This window comes from Cervus canadensis, chromosome 23, assembly GCF_019320065.1.
Source record: "Cervus canadensis isolate Bull #8, Minnesota chromosome 23, ASM1932006v1, whole genome shotgun sequence".
NCBI lineage: Eukaryota > Metazoa > Chordata > Mammalia > Artiodactyla > Cervidae > Cervus > Cervus canadensis.
Window position 1 is genome coordinate 4,427,806 of NC_057408.1, and position 12,840 is coordinate 4,440,645.

The following is a 12,840-nucleotide window of genomic DNA, read 5'->3' on the forward strand; positions in this document are numbered from 1 at the left end:
CCCCTTGCTCATGTTGTCCCCCATGCAGATTTTGAGGCCCAGCTGAAAGGTGACCTTGTCCTGGAGGCTCCCCTGAGCCCTGAAAGCCCTCATGCCAGCCCTCCCACTTCTGAGGTTCCCATCTCTCTCTTCTCTGACTCCTTCCCCTCAGCCTAAAAATAGACCCATGTCTTTGTCCACTGAAACCCCCTGCTACACAATTTCTGCCTCCTCTATTCCCTGCTCAGCTCACTGATACGGAAGGCTGTATCCTCAAAGATGCTGGCCACGGGCTCTCTGATCCCATATCCTCTTCCACCCCGTGATCACGAGCCTGTTCAAGCCAGGTGGCCCCGTGACCAGTAGAATGGGGTCAGCGAGAGGCTGTGTGACCTGAGGCCCGAATAGGTAGGTGATGCTCTTCTGCTCTGTCTGCTGGAAGTCTGCGTGGCGCCCTGACCGCCGTGTCCAAGCTCAGCTCCTAAGGCTGCCATGCTGTGAGGAGGTCCAGGCCACAGCGTGGCTGTGGGCAGATATTCTAGTTGCCAGCTCCAGCTGAGGTCCCGGCCAAGAGTCGGCACTGCCACCAGCGTGAGTGAAGATGCCGTGAGGTCACTTTGGCCCCCAGCTGCTGAGTATCCTCCAGCTGTAGAATCTTACCAGCTGAGCTTCACGCATCACAGGGTAGAAACAAGCTGTCTCCTCTGTGCTCTGTCCCAACTGCTGAGCCACAGAAGCTGTGAGCATGATGACACGGTTCTGACATCGGGCAGGGCCCAGGGGGGTACCTGAGCACAAGGCCTTTCTGTGTCTCCCATTTCTTTTTTTAAAAAATGAATTAATTTAATTAATTCATTTTTTTGTTTGTGCTGGGTCTTCGTTGCTGCGAGGGCTTTTTCTCGAGTTGCGGAGAGTGGGGGCTGCTCTCTCGTTGCCATGGGGGCTTCTCACTGTGGGGGTTTCTCTTGTTGCCGAGCACAGGCTCTGGAGTGTGCGCTCAGGGATGGCGGTGCCAGGGCTTAGTTGATCCTCGACACGTGGGATCTTCCTGGACCAGGGATCGAAACCGTGTCCCCTGCATGGGCTGGTGGATTGCTCTCTTTGATTACAGCCAACAGCCTGCGTTCATCCTCTATGACCTCCCCTGAGTTCCAATGGGCAGATTCCAGCAGTTGTTAATTAGGGGCTGGAGGGAACGGGAGGCCAAGGACAAACAGTCCAGAGCAGCCTTGGGCAAGGTCCTGTTTCCCCACCTCAGGATGCACACAACAATATCTGTGAGCTATTTTAGAGATAGTGAAACCCCCTCCAGGTAGGAGAAGTTAACAGTTAATCATGGTATGCTGCCCACAAGCGTGCAGACTCCAGACCAGGTGGGCCTGAAGGTCGATGCTGCTGACTCCCATTTACCTCACCACCGAATGATCAGAAGAAGGTCTGTGAGCTGATCACACTCTCCTTGGACAATTAATACAAGGTTTCTCACTCTCTTTCCCAAATGGGGGGCAGACACACAGTTTTGGGAGCATTAGCCGGCTGTGTCCCCGTTTGCCTGGCTAAGCAGGAAGGTAAGGTGAAGTCGCTCAGTCGTGTCCGACTCTTTGCGACCCCACAGGCTGTAGCTTACCAGGCTCCTCCATCCCTGGGATTTTCCAGGCAACAGTACTGGAGTGGGTTGGCATTTCCTTCTCTAGGGGATCTTCCCGACCCAGGGTTCGAACCCAGGTCTCCCACATTGTAGGCAGACGCTTTACCGTCTGAGCCACCAGGGAAGTTCTTCACCCAAAACTCTGTCTCCGAGATTTGATTCGGCACCCGTACACAGAGAAGCTGAGTTTGCGGCATCAGTTGCTTTTAGCTACTAGATCTGGGGTTGTTTGTTACACAGCAGGAGATAACTGAGACTGCTACAGTCTGCTTCCTGCTCCCACCCTTGCACAGAAACCCTTGTCGCCACCCCAGGACCTCTTGGTGGCTAAAGTCAATGGGTTGGTTTCTGCCTGACCTTTCTTCACCTCTCGGCCACCATTTCGGCTTCTAGGAAACACCCTGACCCTTGGCTTCTGACGCCTCCCTCCTTCCCTATTTCCTCCTTTTCTCCTGGTGCTGGGCCTCCCCTCATGGGGTTCACTCCATCAGTCACCCCTTGAACGTGGGTGTTCTCAGGAATCTGCCTGAGTTTCCTGCTTCTTTCCTGGCACAGAGGACACCAAATCCACGTCTTGGGTGCAGATAACGTCCCAGAGCCCCCATTGCCTCTCATCCCACACCCACCCCAGGGGAAGCCCCCCACCCCACCCATCCCTGTCCCTGTGGTTGCTCCCCAGGTGTGGTCTGAGCAGCGTGATTCACAGGTGTGGAGCCAACCTTTGGGGTGGGTGCCCGTCGGGCTGAGGACAGAGGTGATGGGAAGGTATTCGGATTTGACCGAGTCAGGGGCTGTGGCAGCGCTCCCCAGTAACCAACTCATGGCTTTCGGGAGAATTCGAACATAACTGCAGATTTTCCTCTGATGCCCACCAGCCCAGTTAAGGACGCACGGCCCAGATGGACGTCTTTTGCTCACTGTCCGCAAATCAGTTCACCGCAGAGTGTAAAAACAGAGCTTGCTGCTTCCAGTTACCCCCTCTGCTGTCTCCCGCATCAGCTCTGATTCGGCCCGAGCGTGTGGACAGTGGGGTGACGCCGCAGAGGCCGCGAGTGTCCCTGAGCACAGGTCTGAGGGCTGGGGCTGCCCTCCCCGAGCTCCCCCATGGACGGGCAGACAGGCCAAGGTCAACAACCAGGGAACCAGCGACACACAGGAGGCGGGAAGTCACGGTAGAAGCCGGGAGGATGAGGAGCTGGCGGCGGAAGGCTGAGCTGGAGGACCCTCAGGCGGGTGGGCGTGGAATCTTTTGAGGCTGCGGACTTGTCAGAAGACCCGCCAGGAGAGACCCTCGGGGGACTTGGCGTGACTTGGTGGGGAGTGGCCTTGATGGGGGGAGAAGCGTGGGGAGGCCAGCGTGGCTGAGGGTGGTTTCAGGCAGAGGCGGGTCCAGCTTTCCAAGCCAGAGAGAGATCATGGTGAGGCCCTGCCCTGGGTGCGAATGCTAAGGGTGGGAAGGGGGGAGAGGCAACTGTCCTGCACGCCCAACCAAAAAGGGAAGCAAGAAAGCGGGATTGAAAATGGAGGCTTGCTGGTGGGAGCAAACTCAGGGATGGCGTCTGGGGTTATGGGCTGGGTTGTATCCCGCCACTTCCCAGTTCATATGCTGAAGCCCTAAGCCTTAGAATGTGACTGTATTTGGAGATAAGATCTTTAAAGAGGTGGTTAAGGGCAGGGCAACCCACTCCAGTATTCTTGCCTGGAGAGTCCCATGGACAGAGGAGCCTGGAGGGCTACAGTCCATGGCGTCTTGAAGAGTCGGACACGACTGAGCGACTGACAGTTAAGGTAAAAGGAGGTCGGTCACTAGTCTGGGCCCTCATCCAGTATGACTGGTGTCCTTAAAGGAAGAGATTAAGACACAGACAAACTGAGGGAAGACCGTGTGAGGACACGGGGAGGAGGCCGCCACCCCCAGGTCAAGGAGGGGGGCCTCAGGAGGACCCAACCCCACCAACACCCCCATCCTGCTCTTCCAGGCTCCAAAACTGGGAGAAATAAATGCCTCTGCTTTAAGCCCCCCGTCCGTGGAACTAATTAAGCAGCCCAACAGCAGACAGACATCTAGGTTCCAAGCTGAGACAGGAGAAGGGGTGTATGAGTGTTGGGGGGCACAGCAGTGATTTCAGATGAGGCTGTGCTTCTCCGCCCCCATCCTACATAGGAGGCCTCCGGGGCTCCCTCACCCCCATCTTTTTTCTCTGAAGCATTGCCCTTCTCTCCCCAGTTCTTTTTTTTTTTTTTTTGCTGCAAAAAGCTTTATGGTTTCCATTTGGTTTAAGACTTGGAAGAGGCTCCAGGGTGTTAGAAGTCTGCCTAGTGGCTACAGAGAGGGGCTTCTGGCAGGAGCCCTGACATTGGGGGAGTGGTTCCTCAAAGGCTGCTGGGCTTCAGAGGCTCCTAATCATGCTTGAGGGTGAGTCTTTGGAGGACTTATGGGACCAGCCAGCCTGCGGAGGTTGGTCAGGTGGTCCACATCTTCTAGGACGTGTCCCTCTAGGAAGTCACCGAGGTGGGGGTCTGTGACGGCAGAATCCAGGCCATGCAGATCCAAAAGAGCTGGTTCTGGTGCTTCTCTATGAGAAGGGCGGCTTCCAGAGTGTCCTGGGTTTTACCCGACTCGTCTTGAGATGTTTCTGCGCGTCCTGGAAGAGGGTGCGGCTGCAGCGCTAGTTTTGCATTTTCAAGAGATGCTGGGCGCCCTTGCACTTCTCCTCAACCCATTCGTAGAAAAAGTGGCCCGTGCCCTCCAGAGCCACATCACTGTGGTCAGTATAGAAGCCCAGAGAGAGGTAGGTGTAGGAGGCCGGCAGAGGTGTGTTGACCAGGCAGACAGTGGCCTCCACCTCAGTGGAATGATTCTGACGATTCTGGGAGCTCATAGTTGACTGTTAATGGGCAGCGTACATGCAAAGTCGCTGCAGTTGTGTCTGACTCTTTGTAATCCCATGGACCATAGCCCACCAGGCTCCTCTGACCATGGCATTCTCCAAGCAAGAACACTGGAGTGGGTTACCATGCCCTCCTCCAGAGGATCTTCCCGATCCAGGGATCAAACCTGCATCTCTCATGTCTCCTGCATTGGCAGGCGGGTTCCTCACCACTAGCGCCACCTGGGAAGCCCTGGTAATACGGTGGTTGTTCAGTCGTTCAGTGCTCCGACTGTTTGCGACCCCATGGACTGCAGCATGCCAAGTTTCTCTGTCCTTCACCATCTCCCAGAGTTTGCTCAAACTCATGTCCATTGAGTTGGCGATAGGAGTTAAGCTCAAAAAACAGTGTTGGCTGGTCTTGGTGATGGCGGAAAACTGAGTGGCTATTCTGAAGGTTGCATGTGCAAAAAAGGATGGAGGGCGGTCAGAGGCTGGAGCGAGGGGCGTCCCTGGATCTGTTCTGTCTGAGCACTGCTGAAGCAAGAGGCAGATCCTCGGGGCCGCTGAGCGCACTGCCTCTCTCAGTTCTCGAAGACTCAGCTCCTAGAAAACACACAGTGAATGTGGAAGAGAACCTGGGGGTCCTTTAGGAAACACGGCACCCCACCCGTCTCCCACGATGCTGTAGCCACAGTCATCTCCAAAGGTGCCCAGACACGCGTGTGCAACACACACGCACACACGTGTGCCCATGTGCTTACACTCATGCCAATATGTCATCTATTAAAATTCCTGTTTTACAGACTTGTTTTAAAATTGCCCAAAGGACATGGAAAATAGCCCTGCTTTGAAGATGTGTGCATGTTGGAAGGGCGGTCTCAGCCCACATCTGGTTTTCGGGTCTCTGGACTGAGCGGGGCTGGGGGGGCTGGCTCTGGGCTTCCTGCGCTCCAGTGAGGGGCGCGGTGGGCTGGTTTCGGGGTGTGTTCATCGCCTGGACACCCCCTGCTCTGCCAGTACGCGCCCTGGGTGGGGGCTTGCACTGGCCTGGGGCTGGCAGGGGGCAGTGGGTCCTGAGGCCCAGGCCTGAGAGGGAGGGGGGCTGGGAGGGCCCCCCTGCCTTGAGGACAGGGGGACGGGGCAGCCAGGAGCCGGGTGAAGTGTCAACGCACAGGACTCCTTCCATGGGCGTCCCGGCTCCACACACTCAGGAGCCCTGCCAGTTGGCCGGCCTTGGCAGACAAACGCTCTCCCCGCAGAGAGCAGCCCCTTCGGCGTCTGAGGCCAGTTATCCCCGCGATTCACTGGGCAGAGGAGGGGCAGGGAATGGACACGGAAGCACAGTCTGGGGGGTTGCTGTTCCCTGTCCCCCAGTCTCCTGTCCGCTGAGGACAAGCTCAGGAGGGATGCTCTGAGGAGGGACCGGGGGGCTATCGGGGGGCCCACCAAGGCGGGGGGAGGCTGCCACCTGGCAGGGGCGCTGCGCCACCCCCCTCCCCACCTTGAACACCCCCCGGGGTGCAGGCCTGCAGTTGAGCTACAGGAGCCCAGGCGGGGAGGACACATGTTGGGCTAGTCCGGAGTGGCTTCTTGGAGGAGGCTGGATTGAAACTGGACTAATAGGATGAGCAACAGGGTGAGGGGGCTTCCCCCAGTGGCTCAGCAGGCCAAGAATCCGCTTGCCATGCAGGAAACACAGGAGATGCAGGTTCGATCCCTGAGTTTGGAAGATCCCCTGGAGAAGGAAATGGCAACCCACTCCAGGATTCTTGCCTGGAGAATCCCATGGTCAGAGGAGCCTGGTGGGCTACAGCGCATGGGGTCGCAGAGTCAGACACGACTAAGCGACCCAGCACACGCACACAACAGGGTGAGGCCTCCTCGGAGGCAGCCAGGACAGGCGCTGCGCCCTGGCCTCGAGCAGGGCTCCTTCTGCCCCCTCCACCCCCCAGCCCCGCTCCCCCCGAGGCCCCCGTCCCCGCAGCTTTCTGCGGCCAAAGTGCTGGTCCCTCTGCACCCCATCTCTTTCACTGCACGCGGGGAAGTGCCTCCTCTGAGGCGGTCACCCAGGTGACTTCAGTTCAGAGCCAACACTTGGCAGCCTGCCCGTGGCAGCTGCCACTGCGAAGCCCCTGCCACCCGCTGAGCCCCCGCTGCCTAGGCCTCGCATCTCTAGCGTTCCTGCAGCCCCACCCGCGACACGCTTGTCATCCCTGTGGCAGACTGGACGACCCAGCTGCACAGACGCCCGCCGAGTTAGCCAGGCCAGCTGCTCTGAAGCCGGGTTCTTTCTGGTGGGGCCGGGAGGACCGCATGGATGCCCCGGGTGGGGCTGTATGTGCGGGAGTCAGCTTCGCCTTTGGGAACTGGTGGGCCCCCGGCCCCTGCCGTGCCCCCTTACATCCCAGGGGCGTTTCATCACTTCTCCTGCCCCCAGATGTTCCCTGGGGGCCTTACAGATGCCAGCAGGGTGATGGGCATGCCAACGGTGCTCCCCTGAAGAGTTTCTCAGTAAAGGGCCCCGACAGGGACTCTGTGGGCGAGGGGGTGGGTTTGTCCCAGCAGCCTGGGCCGGGCTGCCTGGCAAAGACAACTTTGGGCCTGCCTTAAAGGGGGGACAGAGAGACAAGGAGAGGAAGGTGGAGCCACGGAGAGCCTGGGCTGAGGCAGTGGGGTTGATGTTAGAACCTCTCCCTGCCCAGCCCTGGCCCCCAGGGGCTCAGAGGGTAAAGCCAGGTCTCCTCTGGGACCCCCAGCCCTAACCCCCACCCTTGGTTTTTAGGGACTTTGGGGGTGGGGGCAGCCCGGAGGTCAGCGTGAGGAGGCTGGGAACCGGTAAGGCTCAGGGGTTCAGGTGGGGCGCCTGGGGATCCCTCCCAGGCTGGGGGCTCCTCTACCTTAATCTCCAGAAGGTTCTTGAGTTCCCCAGCCTGGCCGGGTGGGCCCCTTCAGGAGCCAGGCTGGGCTGGGCAGGAGGCTTTGGGCTACGGCGAGGACAGATGTTTCCAGTTTGAGGGCTCGGTTGTCATAAATTGTTTGTTCCCCACCAAACCCTGTTTTCTATTAAGCTGTCTCTGGGAGACAGAGGAGCCGCCATTTGTCCATGTAGGTTGTGTGTAGGAGCCCTGGTGAGGAAGTGGCTGTGGGTCCGTCCACCCCGCACACATCCTGACCTTGAACAGGCCCTTGTCCTGAGAATGGTCCCCTGGCTCCCCGGCAGTCTCATTCAATTGAAAGGTTTGAGAGCTGGGACTCAGGAGACCTCTGGGTGGGGGTTCTCTGCCTTTCCTCTCTGCCCCTGATCATAGTCTACACTGTTGGATACCCGTCCACCCCCGCCTCCTGTTTCCTTCTTCCTAAAAGAGACTGATTGACATTCGGGTATTTACTCCCCCTTATACAGCTGATCCATCCAGGTTCCAGATCCTGATTAGTTTGATATGATGGCGGAAACCTCTCCTTGCCCGCAATGCGATAGGAAAAGGTGTGGGAAGGAGGCCTGGGCTGGAAATGTGAGGGGACCTCTGGAAGAGAAGACCCAAGCTGTGTCCTAGATGAGATCATGCCTTGATGCAACATCAGGAACTGTGGCAGCCCTCTTGTGACTATGTGGTAAACCAGTCAGAGGGTGTCAAAGGTACAGATGGGCAGAGTCTGGGCCCTTTAGATGGCATTGGGCTGCTGCATGAGCCCTCTCTGAGACTTCTTACCATGTGAAATAATACTAGCTATTTTTTATTGAGTGCTTATAATGTTCTAGAAGCTGTGCTAAATCCTGGCATATTTGACAAGTGTTTCTTGAGGTCAGGTTCTCGTTAAAGGTGTGGGATACAGACATGCAGAAATCAGACGTAAATCCCTGACTCAGAGAATTTAGATTTTCTATGCTTTAAGTATTGTTTCACTTAAGATTCAAACAACTGCATGAGGTAAAGTGACATATGCCACAGTTTGGTTCGCGCAGCACACGCCCACCTCTGTGAACTGGGCTTTCCTGACAGGGGCTGGTGGGCAAGAGCCTTCATTTTCTAGGCTCCCCTGCAGCTGGGGTTCTGCAAGCACCTGGCTTTCCCCAAGGGCACCGGCTGAGACGTGGCTGGGAGAGAGCATGGGGAGGTGGCAGGTACAGGCATTCGGGCAAAGTGGTGGCACTTGGTTCCTCTGGGGCAGCTGTGGGAAGAGTTTAGTGACTGGTCTCTAAGCTGCGTGGAGGGGTGCTGAGTGCTGGGTGGGGAGGCAGTCAGGCTGCCTCTCAATCCTGGCGAGCAACTGGCTATTTCTCCTGGCTGTGTACCTTAGTTCCCCAGCCCAATACCCAGAAATAAATCCTTTTCTGCCTAAATTAATTCACATACGCTACATAATTGCTGCAAATAACATCACCTAAAATGTGCCTTTCAGCTTGAGGAGGTGGTTGGGTGGTAGATGATAAGAATCCACTCACAGAGGGTAAGAAACCAGTGTCTCTTGTTGGGCAGTGGGCAAGTATTAGGTCAAGCTGCTTCCTCCTGTATTTAGGAAGCAAGGCCACGGCCAGACATTGGGCTGGATGCAGGGGCAGCCTGGGTGTGGGCTTCTTTTCTCTGAGGTGTGTGTGCGGTGCTCTCTGCGGGGAAACAAGACTGGTCATGGGTTATGGAGACCCGCAGGAGAATCCTCCTTCACCCCCTCTGCAGATGCAATAGCAATGGTGAGTCTTCCAGCTCATGAATCTAATATGCCTCCACTTACCTAGGGTTTTAATTTCACTCATTTTTCTTTTAAGATTGATCTCCGGGCACTTAATGGAGTTTTAAAAGGCTACTGTAAATGGTACACTTAAAAATTTTCATTTTCTCATTGTTCTTCATGTATAGAAACATGAATGATTTTGTACATGACCCGGCGCCCGGAAGCCTTGCTTGTTCTGCCCATTTATTGGTAGATTCTTTTATCTACAATAATCATGTCATCTGCACAAGATGACAGTTTCTTTCCATCTGATCCAATCTTTTAAAAATACTGCACTGGGCTAAGATCTCAGGTTTCACTGCCCGCCCCGCAACACACAGTGAAATTTTTTAAAATAAATTTTTAAAAATGTAATTCTTTAATTAATTAAATTAAATTTAGACTTGGGGCTGCACTGTGTCTTTGTTGCTATGCACGGGCCTTCTCGAGCTGCATCGAGCAGAGGCTCCTCTTCAGTCGTGGTGCCCGGGCCTCTCAGCGTAGCGGCGTCTCTCACCGCGGGGCATGAGCTCTCGAGTGTGTGGGCCTCAGCAGCTGCAGTGCACGGGCTCAGTTGCCCCACGGCACGTGAGATCTTCCCAGACCAGGGATCGAACTCGTGTCCCCTGAACTGGCAGGCGGATTCTCGACCACTGGACCGCTAGGGAAGTCCCACAGTGAAACTGAAAGAAGTTTACAGCGGACACCTGTATACCCACCATCTAGATCCTGCCACTCTAGATTTTACCAAGGTCACCATATTAGTTCTACTACACATCTTTCCATCCTTCCATTCTTCCATGAATCCATTCTTTTTTCCTTTCGGTGATGCATTTCAAAGTAGCAGCAGAAATCACTATAAATTCTCCTGGTACTGTGGCGTGCGTATCAGTATCTAGTATCATTTGAATGGTACTATCATTTGAATGATATCTAGTATCATTTTGAATAGAAGTGTTAAATGGAACATAATTTTCTAGTTCCTAATCTTAGAAGGAAAATTTTGATACTTTTAAGTATGATGTGTTTGCTGTAGGTTTTTTGTAGATAACTTTATCAGATGGACATTTCCTTATTTTTCTAGCTTGCTAAACATATCACTCAATGATTGTTGAATTTTATTAAAAAAAATTTGTCCACATCTGTTATCATTTACTTTTTTTATTCCGTTAATGTGAATGACTTTGGTTTTTGAATGATAAGCCCAATTTAATCATGATGTATTTAAAAATATTTTCTGTTATTTATTTTGGCTGTGCTGGGACTTTGCTGCCATGCACAGGCTTAGTTGTGGTGTGTGGGATCTTAGTTCCCTGACCAGGGATCAAACCTGGGCCTCCTGTATTGGGAGTCTTATCCCCTGGACCACCAAGTAAGTCCCAATCATGATGCATTTTTATATAGTGCTAGTGAATAGACCTATTTGCTAATGAATAGACCTTTTTTAGCCATGATGATAAGAAAGATTGACCTGTAATTTTGGTTTCTTATACTGTTAATAATATTTTTGGTATCTAAGGTTTATGCTAGCCGCATAAAATCAATTTGGAGGTTTTCTATCTTCTGGAAGAGTTTGTGCAAGATTGGCATTTATTTCTCTCTTAGATGTTTAATTGAATTCACTAGTGAAGCCATCTGGACCTGTAGATTTCCTTGTGAAGCAATTTTAAATTATGGGTTCAATTTAGTCAATAGATATAGAATGATTCCAATTTTCAAGATCTTCTGATGTCAGTTTTACTTATTTTTTTAAATTAATTTTTATTAGAGTTGCTTTACAATGATTCTACTGTACAGCAAAGGAAATCAGCTATATGTATCATATATCTCCTCTTTTTTAGATTTCCTTCCCATTAGGTCACCACAGAGCATTGAGTAGAGTTCCCTGTGTTACTCAGTAGGTTTTCATTAATTATCTATTCTTTGCATATTATCAATTGTGTATATACGTTAACCCAGTCTCCCAATTCATCCCACGCTGATGTCAGTTTTAGAGAGCTTTTTTTCCCCAAAAAAAGAAATTTGTTCATTTAACCCAAAGTTTAAAAACAGCTTTATTGAGGCATAATTGACATACAAAAACTGCACATGTTAAGTGCATGATTTGATTAGTTTTCATATATGTATGCAGTCCTGAAACACCACTCCATCTATATTTAAAATTGATTAGTATGTATAATATCCTCTTACATGTTTTTAATGTGTGCCTAAGCTGAACGAATTCACCCATTTTTCACTTCTGAGACTGGCTGTTTTTCTGTCCCTCCCCCACCCTTCCACCTGTTCTCCTTCCTTCCTCATCAATTTTGTTACAGGGTTGTCAATCCTTTTAAAGAACGAACTTTTCACTTTCTTGATTCCCTTTATCGTTTATTTGTATTCTACATTTTGGCTTTTATTTCTGGGTTTCATTTACTTTATAAAAAATTTCTAGGTGGTTGCTTCAGTTCAGTTCAGTTCAGTCGCTCAGTCGTGTCTGACTCTTTGCGACCCCATGGACTGCAGCACACCAGGCCTCCCTGTCCATCACCAACTCCCGGAGCTTACTCAAACTCATGTCCATCAAGTCGGTGATGCCATCCAAACACTTCATCCTCTGTTGTCCACTTCTCCTCCTGCCTTCAATCTTTCCCAGCATCAGGTGGCTGCTTAGATAATTGATTTTCAGCCTTTCTTCTATTCTGTGTGTATCTGTTAGTCACTCAGTCATGTCTGACTCTTTGTAATCCCATGACTGCAGCCCACCAGGCTCCTCTGTCCATGGAATTTTCCAGGCAAGAATACTGGAGTGGGTTGCCATTTCCTTCTTCAGGGGATCTTCCCAACCCAGGGACTGAACCCAGGTCTCCTGCATTGCAGGTAGATTCTTTACCATCTGAGCCACCAGGGAAGTCTTCTATTCAACATATACAATTAAAGATATAAATTTATAAGCATAGTTTTAGTTGCAACTCACAAATTTTCTTCTCCTTAAGTTTGAATATGTAGTATTTTCATTATTCAGTTTGCAATATTTCAAATTACCTTTATGGTTTATTCTTTAACAGATGGGTTATTTAGAAATGCGTTTAACTTTCAAATTTGTTGTTGTTCAGTCGCTAAGTCCTGTCCAACTCTTTGCCAACTCCATGAACTGAAACACACCAGGCTTTCCTGTCCTTCACTATCTCCCAGAACTTGTTCAAACTCATGTCCATTGAGTCAGTGATACCATCCAACCATCTCATCCTCTGTCACCCTCTTTTCCTCCTGCCTTCAGTCTTTCCCAGCATCAGAGTCTTTTCCAATGAGTTGGCTCTTCACATCAGGTAGCCAAAGTATTGGAACTTCAGCTTCAGCATCAGTCCTTCTAATGAATATTCAGGGTTGATTTCCTTTAGGATGGGCTGCTTTGATCTCCTTGCAGTCCAAGATGCTGTCTTCTCCAGTACCATAGTTAGAAAGTATCAATTCTTCGGTGCTCAGCCTTCTTTATGGTCCAACCCTCACATTCATACATGACTACTGGAAGAACCATAGCTTTGACTAATTTCCAAATATATGAGGATTATTACATTATCTTTTTGTAATTGATTTCCAGCTTAATTACATTGTGGTCAGAGAACATATTTCATTGGCATTAACTCCCTT